Genomic DNA, 6397 nt, shown 5'->3' with positions numbered 1-6397 from the left:
CTTTAAGGTATGACACAAATAGAATCAAATGGATAGACAGGTTAGTAGACACGTGTGTGTGTGTGTGTGTGTGTGTGTGTGTGTGTGTGTGTGTGTGTGTGTGTGTGTGTGTGTGTGTGTGTGTGTGTGTGTGTGTTAGCGCACTCCTCCGAAGTACTTTCAATATAAATTGATGAATATGCTCCCTATAAAATGAATAAAAACCAGTTCACTTCCCTTTTATATCGAAAATTCATCCCCTTCTACACCTTCCCTGGCCTGACTGTTCCTTTCCCGGGGTCGTGAACCGTAAGCTACAGGAATAGACGAGGAATTCTTAACATTTGTACCCCGCGCGAGATAACATTTCCTTGTGCCCCCGAAACATGTTCTCTTGGTTCATTCTCTTCTTTTTTATATACATTTTATTTTCTTTGCGATCATTTTTATTGACATTGTCATTGTTTTTACTTTTATTATCATAAATATTTTTTATTTTCATTATATTTATATCGTTTTATAACATCGTAGTTTTTATTTTTAAGGTAATTATACACAGTGGTTCCTCAGAACGGTTCGTGACGATTTTGGTGTGCATCAATTATTCTGTCTCTCTGCTAAGCAAATATAAATCATTCATGGCCCAATAGCAAGGGAGGGTATGAAAGGAACTAAGGATATTGGGGGTGGGGGGGGGGGTAAAATTGAAAAATATACACAGAATCAGTCACCGCAGGGGGCTGTGAACCGCGCGACCGCCATGGGGGGAAATCCCCAACCCCCGCCCAGGAAAACAGAGAATCCTCCACGTATTCGCAGCAGGAGGGAGCGTCGGACAGCCTCGGCATCGGGCGCTCCCGCATGTCGGCCGTACGCTCCTCCTGCCGGGAATTCGTGGAGGATTCTTTTGAGCACCAGGGCGGGGGTGGGGGTGGTAGCCTGCCATGGAGGTCGATGGGGATACAGCCCCCCGCATTAGATAATATTGTGACTGATTCTGTGTATATTATTCATATTTTACTCCTCAATTTTCTTGGTACCTTTCATGCCAACCCCAGCTATCGGGGCCAAGATTGTTGCTAATATTAGTGTTATTATCATTATTAGTTTATTATTATTATCATTGTTGTTGCTACTCTACTATTACTATCATTATAATCAATATTATATTATCGTCATACCATTATCGTTATTATACTTCCTTGTACTAATGTTAAAATTCTGTCAGCAGGAAATCATTTTAATACAGAACATCTTTTGTGTGAATGTGAACCTTTGTGTAACATCTGTCACTGCAGAACTTTCAGCGACGTGGGCTTGTCATTAACATTAACTTCTGCGGGATAATCTGACCGAGGGAAATTCCAGGGGTTTAGGCCTGGAGCGGCGGTGATGGGGGGGGGGGATTAACACTAGTTCCTCTATGAAAAGGTATTTTCACCATGTCATCACACTGGCGATCACCACCTACGTTGACACCAACTGTATCCCAGCGTTTTGTTTTATTGTGATCGATGCACACGTTGGCCTCATCAGTCAAAAGCGACGGTATGGGTTTGTTCTGAGTCATGCTGTGAGTTCGGTTCTGCAGATCAGTTTTCGGTGAGTGTGCCGCTTGGAGTCTTAAAATTCTATGAGTAGGTTATGGTAAATGGAGTAGATGCCTTATGAAGATCAAGAGACATAAGAAAGATATCGAACGCGAACTAACTGGCAAAGCTTTGATAAGCCTTTAGCAAAATATAAATAAAATAACATAAAAAATAAAATCGCAGACACCTTAGTCCTTCTGAGGCAATGTTTTACGTGCTTGTCTTAAAAAGTGTACATCGTCATCAGATTTGGGGTGAAAAGTGGCAGAAAGGTCACACGCCATTGTCAGTTCGGAGGAGAGACCAAAACATCAAAACATCTTTTTTAAAAGAATTATTCCGGTATAAGCCCGCTCTGCAGAGGGATAGACTTCAGGCCAACCTGAGTGTCTATCAGTACAAGCTAAATATGATCTACCAGACTAGCTATTGCAGACTAAAATGATTATGATGCAGGTGAATTACCTAGAATTATCTCCTGCAGAAGAACCAGAGGCAACCGACGTGAATCACAAGAGACAACGGAATTAATACTGCGGGTGATTACGCCACCGCGGACCCTTGTGCTTTGGGGCGTTTACCGCATGAAGTGCATCATGTGGGCGATTGAAGACGCGCTTCAGGGCGGTGCGGGAACGACATGATTGCCATGAAGTAAGAGTTCATTTTGGATCCGAGAAAAAGAGCACCGAGGACAGCAGGGGAAAGGTCTCCTCACGAAAAGAGCTTTGGCTTCTTGGCAGATTAGTGTTCAGTAATCAGAGAATTTCATTCGGATTTCCGAAAGGACGTGTGGGTAAGATACAAGTGATCAGTATTACATTAAGATACGTTTGAAGTCTGCCAAAGTCGCCTATGCTCGTACTGCTATAATTCATTGTGCCTGATTTAGCACGCCTTTGTAGGCAAGGGCATGCTGTCATTTCAGGATTAAGTCTACAAGTTGAGTGATTAGGTAAGATTATGCGGTTTTGTCATGGCCTGCTTCCTGACCGCAACCCCAACCAGTCCGTAACTAAGGGATAATGCGGCAAGAACAAAATTTGTGTGTGTATCTAAGGGCGAAAGAGAGAGAGAGAGAGAGAGAGAGAGAGAGAGAGAGAGAGAGAGAGAGAGAGAGAGAGAGAGAGAGAGAGAGAGAGAGAGAGAGAGAGAGAGAGAGAGAGAGAGCGTGTGTGTGTGTTTGTGAACTTAATTGTTATTTCGTACTTACATGCGTCCGTTTCATTCATATTAAATCATTTTCCATCAAACTATCAATCAAATTCACCTCAACATATAGAGGAATAACACTCACTGGGGATACTACTTTACTACACGAAAATACTGAATGCATCTAACAAAGCCAATCAAATACACGAGACCGTAAAGCGCCTTAACGACATATTCAATATGATGTTGATCTATTTCATGATCAATTAGTCTCACAAAATTGCCTCGCATTCCCTGTACCTTGCAGACCCCATTATCATGTCTCCCGAGCCAGCAGAGAACGTGAGATAATTTCCCTATCAGGTAACGTCGACCGGAATCTTGCAAATTAGGATTCCTGAATATTCAATGATAGTAATTCCAGGAATCCCTGAAAACTTAAAACTTGCAATGTTTTCTATCTAGGAGGGACTTAATTCAGTTCCTTAAGTGAATAACGTTGAAAATGAAGTAAGGGTGAGATTGCAGGACTCGGTTTAGTGAGAAAGATCTCTATGAATAAATCAGACTTATTTAATTGACTATCATATGTAAATATGACGCATTGATATTTATACATATATATGTAAATTGACATAATATATATATATATATATATATATATATATATATATATATATATATATATATATATATATATATGTATGTATGTATATACATATGCATGTATGTATATATATGTATATATATTGACACACAAAACACATCCACCCACACGCACGCACACACACACGCACGCACATACACACACAGACACACACACACACACACACACACACACACACACACACACACACACACACACACACACACACACACACACACACACGCACACGCACACGCACACGCACACGCACACGCACACACACACACACACACACACGCACACGCACACGCACACGCACACGCACACACATATATACATGTATAAATATGTATGTATATACATATATATACGTGGTTCTGTGTTGGGGGGGGTATGCGTGTGTGCTTGCATAAACACAACAGGTATATGAATGAATGAACAAAACCCTGTCCCTGCGTGCTCAGGAGACCTTCTTCCTTTTTCCTCGATGCCTCCTACGTCACACAACCCCCCCTTCCCCCCCCCCACCGCAACGCCTCCGGGAGGGAAATGCACTCCAGCGGCGAAGGAACTCGACAAAGACGCCTTTAGTGCCGAGTGTCGTCCTCTAAGGCATTTGGGGTGGGGGTGGGGGTGGGGGTGGGGAGCAGTGACAAGGTCAGACGAGGTCATGAGAGAACGGGATTGATGTGCATGTTAGAAGAGGAGGGAGGGAGGGAGGGAGGGAGTGCGTTGGTTGTGTGAAGTAAAAGATGTAGTACCGGAGAGCGTGTTTCCTGAAGGAGAGAGGGCTACATTTTACCGTTTCTCATGTTTTATCTATTATTCTTTTCATTGATCAGAATGGTAATTGTATCAATGATGATAACGATGATGGATGTAACAGTATTAATAATTGTATTAATAGGAATAAGGCTAACAAGAATAATAATTAGTTTTCCTAACAAGATGGTGATGATTAGCTTGAATAATAATAATGACTATAATAAAAATGTTTTTATTAATAGTTTCATTATTAATAATGTCATCTGATAACAGTGATAATGATTTGATTTTATCGTCATTATTATAATAAATTTTCATAGATATTCTCTTACTGATATTGCTGTTTTTTCCACTTGCTCATTTTGCAAATTGGTGCTAATTTCGTCAATCCATCTGCCAGAACCTTCAGATGTTGCCACCATTACACTAACAGCAGGTATTAATGTCCGGGTAAGTGATTTTTTTTTTACAAATTTCACTGAACTGAACTGAACTGATAGTTACGGTAATCATGCACCTTGTAATCTTCCTTTTCAGTCTTCATTACCTTTACTTCAATATTATAATTACCTTTTTTGTTCTTACTCACGGATCATTCGACATGGCTGCATCCTTGATTTTCTTTTTTTCCTTGTATCTTGGTCGTCGTATTTCAGTCACATGGTTACACTCAATGCTGAAATCCCACAATTTAATTTTCCTTAATTTTACCGAGTTCTAACAATCCAAGACACTTATTACCCTCTTTCTTTACCTCTGAATTCCTTCCACTAGTTTATAATACTATGGCATCTGCACGCCTTAATTTTTATTCCAACACGAAAGTTCTTTCCTGAATTCCTTTTCTCTATTTTCTTTAGCAAATGGTACTTCCGTTGCTAAATAGTGAATCTCCCTTTCTGTTTTATCTGAAATTTAAAAGTAAGTATAAACAACAGATGATGCATAAAAAAAGAAAAGAAAAGAGAAAGAAAAGAGTGGTGGCAGCACATGGCCTTGAAGAATCCCGTGCCTATTTTTTTTTTTTTTTTTTTTTTTTTTAAGATACGTTCCATTTATGCGTGACATTTTTAAACAGTAGAATAATTATAATAATCTAGAACAACCAAGTTTCGGCCTCTCCATTTACAACCCAGCAAGTTTATTTTTACTTCTCTTACATATTTTCTCGTCAGGAATTTATATATACTATGGGGGGAATATACATATGTAACTCTGACAGCTACTCTCAAAACTTTTTTCGTATTGTTACTAATGTTATCATTATTGCCGTTGTCATTACCATTTGAATTATTAGAATTATCGTTAATTATTATCATTAACAATATAATTATCATTGTTTCTGATATTATTAATGTCCATCATCTTCATCATCAACATCACTACCACCACCATCATTATTACACTCACTGCCATTATGAAAGAAAAGAAAACAACAAACAAAAAATATGGAAGAGAAAATTTGCCTATCAACCTGAAAAGCAAATTCGCTTCTCCTATTCTTCTCGTTTAAATTGCTAGCACCTGCGCCTCTGACAGCCGTAACTAGCACCTTTGTGTAGTCAGGAAGCCTAAGGCCATGGAAACAGAGCCTGGAAGTTTTTGTTTTCTCTGTGTTTACGTATGTTTTTTTGTTGTTGTTTTTATCATTTGGTTATATTTGTGGTTTCATCTGGTGAGGGTTTTTTTTCTCTCTCTCATACATTCGTTCACTCTCACTCCGTTTCTCTCTTATTTTCTCTCTTTCTCTTCTTTTTTTCTCAGTCTCTGTCTCTATTTCTCTCTCTCGCTCTCTGTCTGTCTCTCTCTCTGTGCTTCTCTCTCTCTTTCTCTCTCCCTCTCTCTCTCTCTCTCTCTCTCTCTCTCTCTCTCTCTCTCTCTCTCTCTCTCTCTCTCTTCTCTCTCTCTCTTCTCTCCTCTCTGTCTCTTTCTCTTTCTTTCTTTCTCTCTCTCTCTCTCCCTCCCTCCCTCCCTCCCTCCCCCCTCTCTCTCTCTCTCTCTCTCTCTCTCTCTCTCTCTCTCTCTCTCTCTCTCTCTCTCTCTCTCTCTCTCTCTCTCTCTCTCTCTCTCTCCCCTCACCCCCCCCCCCCATTCACTCTCTGCCCTCTCCTCTCCAAGTTTGTTCCAGCTTGTTTATTCTCATCGGGAAGCAAAACAGATCATTATCTTCACATTCCTGTTTATCAAGCTCTTAAAGATCACCATATCTTGCAAATACTTATAATGAATACTTACAAATAACAAACACATAATGAATACTTAG

The sequence above is a fragment of the Penaeus vannamei genome, chromosome 17 (genome assembly GCF_042767895.1).
Source record: "Penaeus vannamei isolate JL-2024 chromosome 17, ASM4276789v1, whole genome shotgun sequence".
Taxonomy (NCBI): Eukaryota; Metazoa; Arthropoda; class Malacostraca; order Decapoda; family Penaeidae; genus Penaeus; species Penaeus vannamei.
Note: the sequence above shows the minus strand (reverse complement) of the source record.